Genomic DNA, 16,318 nt, shown 5'->3' on the forward strand with positions numbered 1-16,318 from the left:
CATAGGACCTACTGGTAGTATTACATTTCCTCACCAGCCAGAAGAAGCTGGTCTCACAGAATGCCAGAGCCATCTTCTTAAAACACAGCTAAAAAGCAGTTCAACAGGCAGCACTTCACAGGGCACTTCACAGAAGTAGAGTCTCAACCTTTAGGACACAGCCTATGAACTGAACCAGACCTCTACATGGTGCTAGCTCCCCAATAGGAAGAATACAGGAGTCTAGGAACAAAGAGGTAGATGCAGAAGTATTCCATGTATCACTCCCAATGATCCACTAGGGGAGTTTTTCTTCCTTTCCCTGCAAATCTTGGTCCTACAGGATTGGAAGTCCTGGTCCTCAAAAGGTGGCAGACTCTTGCCAAGGGACACAGCAAGGGTTCTACTGAGCTACAAGTTACAGCTTACCATCAGGCTCCTCTGGACCCCTATGTCCAGGAACAAACAGCTGAGAAGGGGAATTAACATACTGGCAGGAGTAACTGAATTGAAGAGAGAAGACTGCTTATATAACGTGTGCCAGGAAAAATTTATATGTGCAGAAGTCAGGTCATCCCCGAGACATTTTGTCATGCTCCGTCACTTAATTGTAACCATGAGTGTACATATACAATAATCCTCAAATAAGAACCTGAATAAGGTTTCTTACCCCTCAGGAATGAAGGTTTGGATCACTCTACAGGAAAGCCATCAAGATTCATAATGTTGACAGCTAAGGGTGAAGGGAATTTCAAATAGAAGAGAATGAGTTAACAGTTGTGGCTCTTAGCAGAATTTTAGAAACTGGGCTACAGAGTTCATCCATAACAAGAAAGGCCTATGGGAACTATGGTGAAACTTCTCCTAAAATCTGAAGTAGATCTGTGCAATGTAAGAATGCATTGCAGTGGCTGTAAAACAAATGCATTTCAGATTTGACTGCAAGGAGCGTATTTGATTGACAACTTCAGTCATTGTGCTCTGGAGTTTATGGCATTGCCTAAGCTCTGGTTATGAGCTGCTTCCAACCATTGGATGAGAACAGCACTAATAAGGCACAGGTCTATTGTAGTGTGATACTGGATTCCTCACATGAGCTCTGTTGGCTCAAGACTTACATGCAGCTTTGCCAAAGTGGTCTTAGAAATGATAGCTTACGGTGAACGATGTCAGATTCATGATCTCTGAAGAAGATTTAGCTTCGGGACCAGAGACCAGGCTTGACCACTCAGGTCTCTTGTGTGACAGAAGTTTTATTACAGCGAAAAGAGACAGAGAAAGCTTCTGACATAGACATCAGAAGAGTGACGGAGAGTGCCCCTTGGCATTGGCAGATCGGTATAAACCCCCGACAAGTCTCCCCTTTCTGGAGCTGCCTTCAGTCATTACAAACCACCACGAAACCGCAGAGCAGGGCTCATTACTTGCTTTGCTCAGGGCATGTCATTCATTCACACAAGGACACCACAGAGTTCATAAAGTAGAAAACGTATACTGAAAAAGCAGAGAGGCTAGAGCTCCGAGTGTTCTTACTGTGTCCTGAAGACCCCGGACAAGCCCCCAGGATGATAGCTTATTGTGAATAGTATCGGATTCATGATCTCTGAAGATTTAGCTTCAGGACCAGGGACCAGGATTGATCACTCAAGAGCTTTTGTGTAGCACAGTTTTAAAGTGAAAAGGGACAAAGTTTCTGACATAGACATCAGAGGAGGATGGAGAGTGCCCCCCTCGCTAGTGTTAGCAAGGGAATTATATACTTTAGTTATTACAATAAATCAAAAGAATGTCTCAAGGTTGTAGAGATCTTACCAGACCCACTCCCACAATTTACATTTTATGGTATCAGGATTAGTCAGAAGGTTTTCAAGGAGAAACTGTCCTCAAGCAGGATACATTGTTTTTATACAATCCTTAGGAATGAATATAGAAAAAAAGTTTGTCCTTTCCTCCTCCTTGAGAATTCCAGACCCCTATCTCCTCCTTGTGAGCCCCAGACCCTTTTCACCTTCAGGGACCCCAGACTTCTTACCAACCTGCCTAGGAATTGGCTGTCTCATTAATACACTCATGTCTAAGACTTCTCTTCTTTCCTCCTTCCCTCTCATATCATAACTCCATTGTGATTTCCTGGTTCTTCCAGCCTCAGGATCCCTCTATCTTACTTCATGGGCATTTAGATGTGTATACTTCTGACACAGCAAATTAATTTAATGTATCCTCAGAGGGCAAATTCTAATGCAATTATGGTAACTCCAACTGAAAAAAATCAACTTGTGTTCACAGGTAAGTCCTGCAGGGAAAGCTAATACCTCTGGCTATATAGCTGATGGAGAAAATGTTTACATATTAAGGTATAGGGAAGTTTTTTTGGCTTATACATGGTTCAGCTTGAACACAGTGTGAACTGATAGCCAATGGGAATTTGCTGAATGACTCAGGGAACTCAAACCAGGGCTTTGTAACAACCTAGAGGGGTGGGATGGCGGCTCAAGAGGGAGGGGATATACCTATGGTTAATTCATGCTGATGTTTGGCAGAAACCAACACAATACCTAAGACTAATTCATGTTGATGTTTGGCAGAAATCAACAATACTGTAAAGCAATTATCCTTTAACAAAAAGATTTTAGGATGTTAAGAGGTATATGGAGACATCTAGCAACTGGAAAGTATTTTTCTAAGTTCTTCCATAATGCAGTACCTCCCACATGGAGAAGTCATAAGTGGGCCTAGTAAAATCACAAGGGTAAACAAAAAAATCTTTCAAGACTGGGCCCTGAGCATCTTTCATGGACTCCTTTCTGGGTATGAAATTCATGTTGTTCATGTCAAGTTTAAACTAATGAACTAATGTAACCAGCTGGCCTCCTTTCCTAATGATCAAGCCCAAAGATTCCCACATAGGGGAAACTCTAAAATAAATTAAGACTCTGGGAGAGGTTGGGCTGGAAAAGAACTGGTAAGTTTATGGAGCAGTGGCTTTGGCCTGAGAGAAGACATCCAAACACTGCAAATGGAATGATACAATAGAAAATAAACGTGGAGTTTGGGTCTTGTTCCTCCCCTGCATTGCCTTGCAACAAAAGCAGTGTCTGCTTAACATTTGTGCTGACTCAGGTATACTCAAGTCATGATAACGGAACAGCTCTGTGCTCATGAGAAACCATGAGGAACAGGTAAGATACAGCTACATGCAGTTCATGTCCCTAACTCCTCTTACACTCTTCAGAACTGACATTATACAAGGACATTTCTACTCCCCAAGTCTGCTTCTCCCTAATGGACATAGGTTTTTATTTTGTTTTCCAGTGAGGGAGGAGGATTTACCATATGTATTTGGTGCTATGGGCTCTTCATCCAAGGGACTCCTACATTCTTTGATACAGGGGATTGTGCTGTACATGCTCTTTGTCCTATAGTAGTTAATATCTCCAGGAGATTTAACACAGGACAGAACAAAACTGAGAAACTAAAAAAAAAAAAAAAAGACCACAGTGAGTGAGACTATCAGAAGGGGGATTACTAGAACAGATAGATTGCTACCAGCAGTGGTCACGTATTTGGATTAGTATGCTCATAAGATGCAATAGGCTTTAACTTGGTATAAAGTTGGCTTAGCTTTGTAGAAGTAAACAGGACAGGAAATAGAACAGTCCTCCATGCTCAGTCCCATTGGGGAGGTCCTGAACTACACAGCCTCTTGGACCCCACATCCCTGCAGACATGAAGATGAGAGATGAGGCTAACATGAGTTATACTCCACTTTACAGAAGCTCCTGTGTTGATATCCTATTGGAGTCCTGCCTTTTCAATTATATACGCCTTAAGACTGGTGCCACAGATCCCTGGATTCAGGTAAAGTCTCACAGACTAGAAGATGCTATCAGAAGTTAATATTCTTTCATTGGCTTGATGAAAAAGATGTGCATTTTGAATTTAACTCAGATTTTTAAAATAGCTAGCCTTGAAATCCACTTAAAATTTGACTTGAGGATCCTTAACTGTGGGATTTCATGGCTAACTCAAATTTCTTAATATTAAATAGCTCTCATTTTAGAGAAAGTTTTAAAATGAGGACAGATGAATTGACCTTACCCAAACTGAGGGCTGACTTTTTCTCTGGTTTCTTGGAAAGTGATCTCTAAGATTTTGGAATGTCATGGCTGATAAGTGTCTCTGTTTATCTGGGGGCTTTGGGCCACAACAAACAGTCCGGCAGTGTGGTGGTCACATGGTATTCACTTGACATCTGGAAGAGCTGGAGACAAGTTAGCCATGTGAGCAGTCAACCAGGTCTGAGATGCCCAAGCCCCAGTCAAGTCTCTGGACACAAGATGAGCATCCCTGGAAGAAGATATTCCATGGATGGTCTCACACTGCTGCCAGGTAACAGGTGCTGCCTGTGACTCCACTGGGAGAAGATAACTGGAAGCTCTGTGCATTGCATCTCTCAGCATTTCTGCCCATGCTGATTTTACTCTGCATTCTTTCACTGTAATACAGTGTGGCCATGAGTATAACAGCTATTAGTGAGTTCAGAGTCCTTCAAAGAATTACCTAATTTGAGGGTGCTATTAAGAGATCTCTTCAGAGAAAGAGTGGTTTTGTGGACCCCAAAATCTAGTTAGGATCAGAAGTAGAGTGGTTTTTGGACTGTTCTTCCTCTTCACAGAAATTCAATTCCTTATATCAGAGATGTTTTCTGTTTAAGTTCCAGTTTAGCACTTTAACTTAACCCAATATCCAGGTTCTTTCATTGGGAAATCTTGATTTGAGTGATTTCCTTCAACTTTTCATGAGGTCATAGACACTTCGGTGAGAGGCTCACAGTAAGAAGAATGTAAAGTCTTACATTCTTCCATGTCTAAGCTCTAATGTGTCTCAAAACTGAAATAGAGCTACCCTCTCAAGTTTATGATCTGATGCACATTTTTATTGTGCTTTAGGTACTTGTTTTTCTCTGTAAGTTAGTTTTCAGTTAGGAAAATCCAGTGCAAAACTTTGGAATAGCTTTCCTTTGCTTTCAGTTAGGAAAATCAAGTCCACTGACATAAATGCACTAAGAAGGAAACCTATCTCTTTATTTCTTTCAATTGACATTAGTGGCTTTGATATTTGAGCCTATACACTTTCACATTCCCTGAGCAAGATGCTGAGTGGAAAAATTTGACTCTACAGCAAAAGAGACACATATATAGAACAGTATTATGGACTCTATGGGAGAGGGCGAGGGCAGGATGATATGGGAGAATGCCATTGAAGCATGTAAATTATCATATGTGAAACGAATCGCCAATCCAGGTTCAATGCATGATACAGGGTGCTCGGGGCTGGTGCACCGGGATGACCTGGAGGGATGGGATGGGGAGGGAGGTGGGAGGGGGATTCTGGAAGGGGAACACATGTACACACCCATGGCGGATTCATGTCAATGTATGGCAAAAACCACTACAATATTGTAAAGTTAAAAAATAGATTAAGCTAATTTTAAAAAATTAAAATATAAATAAATAAAAATTAAAAAAAGAAAAATTTGACTCTAATTGGTGTCATTTTCTACCATGCGCTCTATACCCATAGGAAGCAGGACTGTGGTTTAAAAAAAGTGGAGATGTCTAATTTGGTGGAGTTTGGGGTTCAGATAAAGACATTTGCTATTGACATTACTTTGAAAGCATAGAGATAAAAATATAATATGATCTATTTCACTTTTAAAAATAATCATGGTGTTATCTGCTTTAAAAGTTAGACCTTAACACCTCCCACATGTTTAAGTCTAGAAAGCCTAGACATCTGGTGGTCATCATGCTTCATGTCATGTTAAGCATCAGTCACAAGAAAATTGAAAAGGTTTTCAGTTCCTACAGAAGTGCTAATTGCTTCTTAAAAAGCAAATTTTTCATCATCACATCATTTAAACCACATGATACCCAGTGTTACACTATTCTAAGTCACCTAGCAAATTGCTTTCTTTAGAAGTCTAAATATTGACGTTTCAGCCATCTGATCGGTTTGTTCTGACATCAAGTTAGACTTACTAACAAGGGGACAATCTCTCTCTTTAATCGAGGTTAGAAACTGATCAAGACTAGCGATAGAAAGTCTACAAATATAGTCAGATAGGAAAAAAAGGAGTCAGTTCTGATCAAGGACTTGGCAGAAGATTGTCTTTGTTTTCTTCATAGGTAAACAAGAGTATATGTGCAGGACAGTAGGTGAAGTTGTGGTCAGCAACTGGTTGGCAGAAGTTAAGGAGCCAATAGTCTGAGTCTAAAACACTGGACTACAGCCAAGTTTGAGGAAGAATGCTATAGTACATACATTTCAGAGTGCTTGTCACTCTTGGAAAAAAATCTCATCTCTATGGGAAAGCAGCATACAAATTTCCCATGTCCTCTTCATGATGCTCCCCAGCTGGAGCAGACTTGAAACCATGCAGCACCAGAAGCCAGAGCTGGAGCTGTTCCAAGATGCATATGACAATGTATAATACCTTCAAGTCTTAGATGCCAAGTGTGAAACATATGCCTAGGTTTGGCAACAAGTTTGTGTCCTTTTTCTTAGGAAGAAAGTCTTTAAAGATACAGTTTCCAGAATATAGTCTTTAAGTTATCTGCTTACTGCTTCTCCCAAAGAGAAGGGTCTCCAGATGAATGGGTTGATAAACTAATGGAAATATCCTAGTGTTAAAAACTTCATGCTATGCCGCTGAAATATACATGCCAGTAGTGAGAATCTTGTAGCTTATAAAAATGCACTTGTATTACTTCAATGGGGAAGGCAATTCTGCATTTGAAGAGGGTGCAGTTGGATATAGGAGAGAATAAGTCATTTTCCAGCCACAGAAAGGACTTCAGCTATAGCCGAATATCCTTTCCCAGGTGGCATTGGTAGTAAAGAGCCTTCCTGCCCATGCAGGAGACATGAGAGGCAGGTTTGATCCCTGGGTCAGGAAAATCCCCCTAGAGGCGACCATGGCTTGCCAGTATGCTTGCCTAGAGAATCCCATTGACAGAGGAGCCTGGTGGGCTGCAGCCCCTCGAGTCGCAAAGAGTTGGGAAACCACTGAGGTGACTTAGTATACATCCTTCACTGGAGCAATTATAGGAGACTGGAGCCATTGTAGGAGACAATAGCCATCTTTCATACTTCTAATATGCATCTAAGCAATGTTTTTCCCATTTAGACCCAGAAACAAGGTTTGAGATGAAAAATTCGCCCAGGAGATTAACCCAAATGCTCAACCTGAGGGTTGCGTTTTTTTTTAAAAAACTAGCCCCTGAAGCAGAGGCTTCCATTTTATAAAACCTGATCAAACTGGCTTGGTTTACCTGGATAATAGAAAGTCATTAATGGGCCTGCCTCAGTTTATGGAATCTTTGGGTTGGCTAAATATTGATACAATAGCATGGAAGCAAGTTCCCAAGGAATGCTAGTCGGTTGCCTGAGGAGGTTAAGGGGTAGGTACGTGAATTTCTGCTTCAGCAATATCATGGATTCGGAGAAGGCAATGGCACCCCACTCCAGTCCTCTTGCCTGGAAAATCCCATGGACGGAGGAGCCTGGTAGGCTGCAGTCCATGGGGTCGCGAAGAGTCAGACACGACTGAAGCAACTTAGCAGCAATATCATGTATTAATGTTACCAAGTGGACACGTAGTGAGGCCTCATGTCAGAGAAGGACTAAAAGGAGAAGTGGGAGAGAAGTGGGGTGAGGGGAGATGGCTGTCTTCTGAAAGTGACATGGGGAGCACCCACTCCTCTCACCTAAGCTTATCCAACACCTATCCATCGCCTAAGCCCTTCTACCAACAACTCTCCTGAAATGCCATCTGCCTGTGACCATTCCCTATCTCTCTTCAGCTGATTTCTGAGGTGGGAGAGGAGGGGCAGGAGAAGGCAGGGTAGGGAGGAATTCTTTTATAGATAAAGGACTTTCCACAGGCCAAGGAGTCTATTATATCAGGAGTAATGAATCTGCCAAAACCCATATTTAGGCCCCTGAGGAACCTTACTGGCCCCCATACCAAAAAAACATAAGACAAAGTCAATGGATTGTCTAAACTTAGTTTTACTACTTTTCTTGACCCATAAAGAATATCATGGTTTATATCCCTTCCCAATCATACATACAAGGATTGATGTATTTGAGTTAGGATGGTTTTTGAAAAAAAATTAGACCTTCAAATTATACATGAAGTCACATGTCTAGGATTCTGAACAGACTGAATTCAAGGAGTCTAAGAAATTTGAGGCTTAAGGTCTAAGACAGGACGTTTGCAGGTTTCCCTTGGTCGAGTGTAGCAGACACTGATCAGCCACCCTGATTTCCTTTAGTGAAGCACTTGAGCCCCAGCTTATGCTACCAAGCAGCCTTTATTTGTTGGCCTCCCCAGGAGTTGTCTCAGCCTCAGAAACTTCAATGCCACAAGTCTTCCAGAGCAGCCCAATGCTGTGGTTATTGTGACCCAACTAAGGAGAAAGCTGAAAGGCCATTCTAGAAAGAGTTCTTGGAGTAGCCAAGGCTATGTTGGATCTGTACCATAGTTCAATTTCTCTCTGCCTTCTTTCCTTATATGGGGCATACAGGGCTTTTTTTTTAAATTTGGGTGTCTTTTCTTTTTTTGGCCATGCAGCAAAGCACGTGGGATCTCGGTTCCCTGACCAGCGATCAAACCCATGCCCCCTGCAGTGGAAATGCAGAGTCTTAACCACTGGACCTCCAGGGAGCTCCCAGAGTACTCCATAAGCATTGCTGCAAAACTAGTACTTGGTACTGTCTAACTCGGTGGCCACTACATACACATAACTATTGAACACTTGAACTGTAGCTGCTGTGTTCGGGCCACTGGGAGGCAGGAGGGCAAGAGGGATTCCATATTGAAGACTGTCAGCCGTCTTAAGGCGGAATGTGAATGCGGCCTGAACCCTGTTCTGGAATGAGGAAACCATCGTTAAAGAAAAACCAGGTCTCCTTGGAAACCCTACTCCTCACAGAAGGAAAACAAAGGTTGGAAGTAAAGGTCAGGTTGTCTCAGATTAACAATAGCACCTGTATGTTGTAAAATAAATTACTAATGTGTAACCAGTCAGAGTGGGGGTATAAAACCAAGTCCTCAGAAATAAGAGTCCTTGTTAAGAACCGATTCCCCTCGGACCCACTGGTGTAATAAAAACTATACTCCACTGTCTTGAGTGTCCTCTGAGATGTATTCTGTGACTATGGATTCCACAACAGCTGGAGGCCTTGTTAACTCACATGCATTCCAGAACATGAGAAATACTAAGAAAGTGCCAGGGTTGATTCATGGATAGATCTACTTGAGAGCATACGCCAAACATGAATGTCTGCTGAAAACCCCACTCAAGGTATCCTTGGGTGACAGAGGAGAGGGGGTACTCCTCCTAATGGGCATAGCTTTGCCAATACACCTGGTTATCCATTGTGTGGAAGGGAAAAAATCTCCACCTTGAGGGTTAAATACATACATCTGATGAGTAGCGGCAAGCCTTGACTGCTGGTCAGAGGCCTGGAAGAGAAAAACTGAAGATGATATGGAGTAGAGGCGTGCAGATGGGAGTAGAGCAAGGTATCTTCACAGGGCACACTGACACCCAGCAGAGAGCACCCAGTTAGTGTGCCCTAACACCCTGACCAACCTAGATAGCATTGAAAAGCAAAGACATTACTTTGCCAACAAAGGTCCGTCTAGTCAAGGCTATGGTTTATTCCAATGGTCATGTATGGATGTGAGAGTTGGACGGTGAAGAAAGCTGAGCACTGAAGAATTGATGCTTTTGAACTGTGGTGTTGGAGAAGACTCTTGAGAGTCCCTTGGACTGAGAGGAGATCCAACCAGTCCATCCTAAAGGAGATCAGTCCTGGGTGTTCATTGGAAGGACTGATGTCGAGGCTGAGGCTCCAATACTTTGGCCACCTCATGCGAAGAGTTGACTCATTGGAAAAGACCCTGAAGCTGGGAGGGATTGGGGGCAGGAGGAGAAGGGGATGACAGAGGATGAGATGGCTGGATGGCATCACCGACTCGATGGACATGAGTTTGGGTAGACTTCGGGAGCTGGTGATGGACAGGGAGGCCTGGGGTGCTGCAATTCATGGGGTCGCAAAGAGTCAGACACGACTGAGCGACTGAACACCCATAGAGCACACTAACACCCAAGAACACTAATCAAGTAGACACTGTATGAAGATACTGCAATTATTTAGCAATTTGGAAATAAGCACTTCACGTCATATACCATTAGAGATCAAAAGAACAATATGCCCAGAGGGTTAAGATGACTACCAGCTACCAAGTTATACTTAAGGTTATATTAAAGTCCATGACATTACTGTTGTGTCTATGAAGTTTGAGACACTGAGAAGCCAATAGAATACATACCTAGAAACCATAAGGGTGATAAATTCCCCATAGATATGAAAGATAAAAAGCACAGCCAACTATACAGCTATCTGCAAACACAAACCTGCTTTTGTTAACAAGAAAGCACGACTAAATCTGCCCAGTTACATTGTTCCCATATGTAGAAGGTCTTAGATTCAGGAAATATAGATTCCATTGGAAATGGTTCAGGATAGCAAGGCCTTCAAAGGGTTAGAAAAAAAATTAAATGAAACAGTAGAGCTCTAGAAAAGGCACTAGATTTGGAAGATGAGTGACATGGAAATCCAGTTCACCAAAGTATCTTGGCTTCTTTAGTTTCTGTTCATCTTCATAGGTTTTTTGAGGTTCTTTGAAGCTCTTAGGACACTTAAACCCAGTCTTAAGACACAGGTCCAGATGCATTAATATACCTGCTGGAGTTCATCCCAGTTTTTGACTCAGCTTTAGAGAAGGACAACCAGATTGACATGGTACCCCTGCTGTGCCACGTAAGAATGCCACATTACAGCTACTGGAGAAATGGGCAATGTCCACTTAATACCCTCTTGACCTTAATGATAGACATCTTGAGAGCAGAGAGTTTTGTTAGAAATGCTATTGTCTTAATTCTATTATCCCAAAGTTCTTAGGCCCAGGTAGAGTAGACACAAAGATTTGTGCACTGGAGCTGTGATAAGCATGTGTTCTGAAGCTTCAAGATAATGTTTCAAGGTATAGTGTCATTTTCAATTTGGTACACTTAGTACATTGGTACTTTCCTTGTCTTACTCATTTTTTCTTGGCCTCCTTGCCTGAGCAGACAAGGAGAGACTAGCCTCTCATTTCCCAGCTCAGTCACTGTTCTGGGTCGTCTCTATATTCCAGTCTAGTGCCTGGTCTCTTCAATTCAGTCACTGATCTTTGGGGCCTCTAGGTACCTTCTACATCTTGAGTTACCAGATTCTATGCCCTCAGATCTACCATGTGATGGTTAGTTGTGTTATGAAAAAGTTGACTGAACAAGTGTCCAGGCACCCCATGGCTCAGACATTGAAGTTCTGTCTGTGGGTGTATATGGATGAGAGGAATGGCAGACGCTTTCCCTAATGCCAGTGAACCCCATCCAATCTGCTGGAGGCCTGAGCAGAACAAAGGCTGAGCAGAAAGAACTCCTCCTGCCTGACCACCTTGAGCCAGGACACCAGCCTTGCCCTGCCTCTGGACTAACTGAAACGTGGCCTCTTCTTCTTGGGTCTCATTCCTCCAGGCTTTCAGACCAGAGTTTACACCATAGGCTCCCTGGTTTGCAGGCTTTTGAACTTGGATTGGAACTACAAATCAGCTCTCCTGTGCCTTTAGTTTGACAGTTATAGGTTAAGAATTCTCAGCCTCCATAATTGTACAAATCAATTCCTTGTAATAGCTTTCAAATAGCTTACCCTGGTGGTCCTGCTTTCCTGCAGAACTGAGTGATCCACACTATGATGACTACTTTAATTTGCATGCCCACATGGAGCCCTTTCTGTTCTCTACGTCTGTTCTTGGACTTCTCTCAATCCAGATACCCGATTCTGGTCTTTTAGGCTGAGCAACTTTTGATTCACCTTTGCTCTCTTCACTGAGGACCAGTTTTGATGGAGAGGGAACTTGGAGGAGGACTCCCAGTTTTCTGAGTCACAAGTTTAGTTGTTTTCATAAAGGCATAAACACAAACTACCCTTTTTAACATATGCACTATGTATGCTATCCAAATACTGGTTTTTGATTCTCGATCTCTAGAGTTCTCTCTTTTCACCCTGTGAATTCAGACTTAGGTTAAGGAAATCTTTCACTGAGTTCAGGCACCAGTCATAAGATAGTCTTCCTATTACGCTTACCAAGGGGCTTGTAATTGTCATTATCTGACACATGCTTCTGCAATAGGGACATAGCCCCTGAAGTAGTCCAGTCTAAGCCTGATAAGATAAAGCCAGCATTTGAGACAGGTACCTACATGATAGAAAGTTCCCATAGCTTCTGTGTACAGGTAAAGTGTGGGAAGTGATAGAATTGGTACTGAATGATAAATGCTACCCGGAGACAAATGATTTAGCTAATGATAGAAGCATATAATCCTGGGAGATTGTGGTTTTTAACAGAGGTTGGGACACACCCCAAGGATGCACATATGATTATGATTCCAGGTTACAGGATAGCACTGACTCATCATTAGTAAAGGTAAGAAATCAGATACCCTAGGTTTATCCCCAGAAATCAGACAGAACATGATCACTGAGTACATACAAGTGTTATGACAACGTGGAATATGGCACCAAGATCTAAAGCCATCATTAGTTGCTCACTTCTTAATCCAATATGGTATTCTGATGGACTGAGTCAACACTAACCAGCTTCATGAAGAAGCACCTCTTTTTCACCTGTAAGCTATAGAGCTACAGATTAGAGACAACTATTCAGAAAAACATAGAAAGGAGTATTTGTTGTTCAGTCTGCATGAAACAGATGGATCATTATGCATCCCTTGTGGAGGGGCCACTAAGATATGGAGAGAGGAGTCAGGAGTGTTTCTTCTAATTCTGCCTCCTTCAGGTGTGCAGTTAAGTCCCTTCATGGAAGCAGATTAACCTGCTTTCTTCACATTGACCAAGCTATAAAAACAAGCACAACAGTATTCCTATGCTACAACACCAGGAGTTTTTGGATTTCTTGAAACTATGGACTGTTAAAGTTCCAGTTTCAGGAACCAAAGTGCAAGGTTTTAAAAGGAACCTGGATAAACGTGAATGTTGTCTTTGAGGGCAAGGATAGGAGTCTCTTTGAACATTCGGCAGACACCGGTAGGGAAGATGACTGCTTACAAGAGGTATTCTGTCAGAGGGATGGATGTTTATGGCAGTTATGAACATCCAGGGTGAAGGGTGATTCTTTAAAAATGAGGAGTCATCTGAGGTGGTCAAGCCAGAAACACCTCCCCCTGTCCCCGAGCTGTGTTGAGCACCCCATTTGTCCTGAGGATTTTCAGCTGCCCCTGAAGTCTGAGAGTCCAGTTCCTGCTCAGAGCACAAGATGACAAAACCTCAAGGAGCATCTGGTAAGAAAAAATTTTTGCATACAAACAGGAAAATCAGATATTATCAGTGGTAGAGCTCAGAGTGAAGATATCTGAAGGCCAGGTCCAAGAAGAGACAAAAGTTCTGAAAACTTAAGACAAAAATGGCTAATAAAGAATATGTCCGTAGACCTACTAAATCAAATATATAACAATGCAAAAAGCTATTCCCTTAAAATCTTCTGATAAATTAGCTAAGGTGTATCAATCACTAAATTCTGAGGATAAAACTCTGCCATTGTTACCAGTTAAAGATGGCCCCCAACGTCAACGTATGACATTAAACCAAGCATTCACCTTAAAAAATAGTAAAAAGGAAACTACAGAAAAGATAAAGCAAGATGCTAACATGCCCAAGAAACCTGTGCTTGGATTTTTTGTGGCCAAGTTGTTCAGTGCAAGATTAATTCTTTTAAAAAACCTCTGGAAGTAAAAGATGAGAGTTCTGCAACAACCAAGAAACTTCCAGCCAGTCTCTAAATTCACAAAACCTCAGCCTGTATACACCAGCAGTGTAACAGTGAAAAGTGATAGAACCACTCACGATGACTACAACTAAAGTTGGGAGCACCACATCTCAGAGCAGACAACTTGTGCTACCTCCTATTAGAAGTCACCATAGTGGTGCCTGATACACTGTGGGTGCTCAGTGTTCGTCCCCTCCACTCCCCCATTCTTGTATTCCCGCTCTTGAGATTTCCTTAAGTCTTATTTGAGGACCATGCTTTATTTCCTCCTTTCAGTCCCATCACACTTTAGACATCCAGCTAAATACAGAAACTAAGTCTTTGTAAAATATGTTGATACACACGAACAGTTTATTTTAACTATAATGTGTGAACTAATGGTTGACTTTCAATATTTGCATTTTCTCTCACAAAGGTGTATATTCAAATAATTTTTGTTTGTCTCAATTCATGTAGCTATTTAAACTGGGGCACCCTTGAACTGAGCAATCTGTATCCCAATTCTCTAAAAAGTCTTAGTTTTGTTTCCTTTTTAAATCCCTTCAAGTTTACAAGAGGAAAAGTTCTTTTAGCTGGACTTTGGTATGTGGTTGAGCTTTGTAACTGTTTTGTTCTGCATGAAAACAAATTTATATTTGCCATATTTTTCTAGTGTATTGTTATTTTAAACAAAAGATGCTGTTATTTCACAACATGTTGTCAATACAAAACGTTTTGGTCTCACTTCTGTTAAACCTTTTAAATAATTGCCAAGTTATTAATTTGGGATTACTTTGCGATCAGTTGAATGAAAATAGTATTGTTTCATTTGATGGGTTTCACGTCATCTTTATTCCTGTTACTATTGAACTCTTGAGGATAGTCGTTCCTTCTTCCTTTTTGATGAATGTGTTTCTCTGACTATACCAGCCTGGAAAAGAGCTTGCCTCTGCTCCTACATGCGGCAATCAAGGGGCAGTGAGAATGATGACTTTCGTGGTTCTCTGTAGCGCTGAGTGAAAATCCCCACCTCCTGCCCCATTTTATCCACCCAGTGAAGAATCCGGATTGATTTTACACCAAATCAATAAAGGGAACAGATACTATGTAAAATGACATAGAAAAGAATAATCTCCTTCCCTAAAAGTCACCACAGTTATTACTATGAGACACCATGGTGTCTTAAGATGTCTACCAATGTTATAGTTTGGAAAGGGCCTTGAGATATAGAATTATCACAAATACAGTTTCTTCTGGTATCAAAACAGGTGCTTCTCAGGACATAAGACACTTATCAAGAAGCATAACAGCTGAAATGGTAGCCTGGCTTGCTTTGTTTTCTAATACTAAACTAATAGAAAAGTCAAGCAGCATTGACCAGCACAGATATACCATGGTGAAAAGCATTTATAGTAGATGGACTCAACCCAAATAAACTGTGGAGGAGAGAAAAGCTCATCTGAGTGGAAAACTGGTAAAGGAAAAGTGTGAAAAGGCCTCTGAGTTCAGTAGCCACTCAGCTAGAGCACAAAGTGAAAAGTCAGTTGGGTCCTTCTGGACTGCCATAGCAGAAGATGAAAAAAACTCTTTACTGAAAAAGTAAACCAGGTATTTTCTAAATGCCTAAACCTGATTAATGAGAGATGTCCAAGAACTAGTAGTATTGGTTACATTGAATGACCTAATTAAAAATATCCCAGATGTCAAAAAAAAGCTTGTTAAATATTGGATATGCCTCACACATACTGAAACCACGCAAGTCCTACTGAAAATATTGTCACAATCTGAGAAGGCCATTCTGGCAGGAGCTCAGCCTATTGAAGAGATGTAACATGCAATTGTTGACATTCTGACAATAAAGTTAAGTTAGATTTGGATAAAACATTGAGGTTTGTGCAACCAAGAAACAAATTTGAGAAGCCATCATTAATAATGTAGGTGTTGACCTAGGATCAGAAAAACCAGAAATGGAAAATAAGCATCCTAGAAACGTGGTATTTCAAGATTGTGAAAAAGACCAAGATGACAAATATCCAACCAATGACGTTAAAACTCCCAATTCAGATATTAGGGCAGAATGCTTAAATATGTGTCTGCTACTCCATACTTGCAAATTGTAGAAAAGGATGCAGTTTGATGGACCAAATTCTTCATTTAAAGAGCTAAAGTTTCTAACACTGGTTAGACGTTCAAGGCCTTCAAGGGACTTCTAAATTGCTAGATATGTTAAATGACCATTACCCATAACTCTTCAAGAGTTAAGAGTTGGGACAGAGTTAATGCTGTATCATATGCTGCATTGTACTCAGAGCCTGGCCAGAGAGAAGTGAAGCTCTGATAAACACTGGGGTTGTATTTTTCAAGGGGGGGTTTGTTGGTTTGTTGTGGCTTCACATA

General features: G+C 41.5%; 2 pseudogenes; both read left to right on the forward strand.

Annotated features, from left to right (window-relative positions):
• The first annotated feature begins 3,147 nt into the window (after positions 1–3,147).
• On the forward strand, positions 3,148–14,107 carry LOC145525276 (cytoskeleton-associated protein 2 pseudogene; annotated as a pseudogene).
• Positions 14,108–14,880: 773 nt separating this feature from the next.
• On the forward strand, positions 14,881–16,058 carry LOC145525277 (cytoskeleton-associated protein 2 pseudogene; annotated as a pseudogene).
• Positions 16,059–16,318: the final 260 nt, after the last annotated feature.

The sequence above is a fragment of the Giraffa tippelskirchi genome, chromosome 11, assembly GCF_054371585.1.
Source record: "Giraffa tippelskirchi isolate mGirTip1 chromosome 11, T2T-mGirTip1v1.2.pri, whole genome shotgun sequence".
NCBI classification, from domain to species: Eukaryota; Metazoa; Chordata; class Mammalia; order Artiodactyla; family Giraffidae; genus Giraffa; species Giraffa tippelskirchi.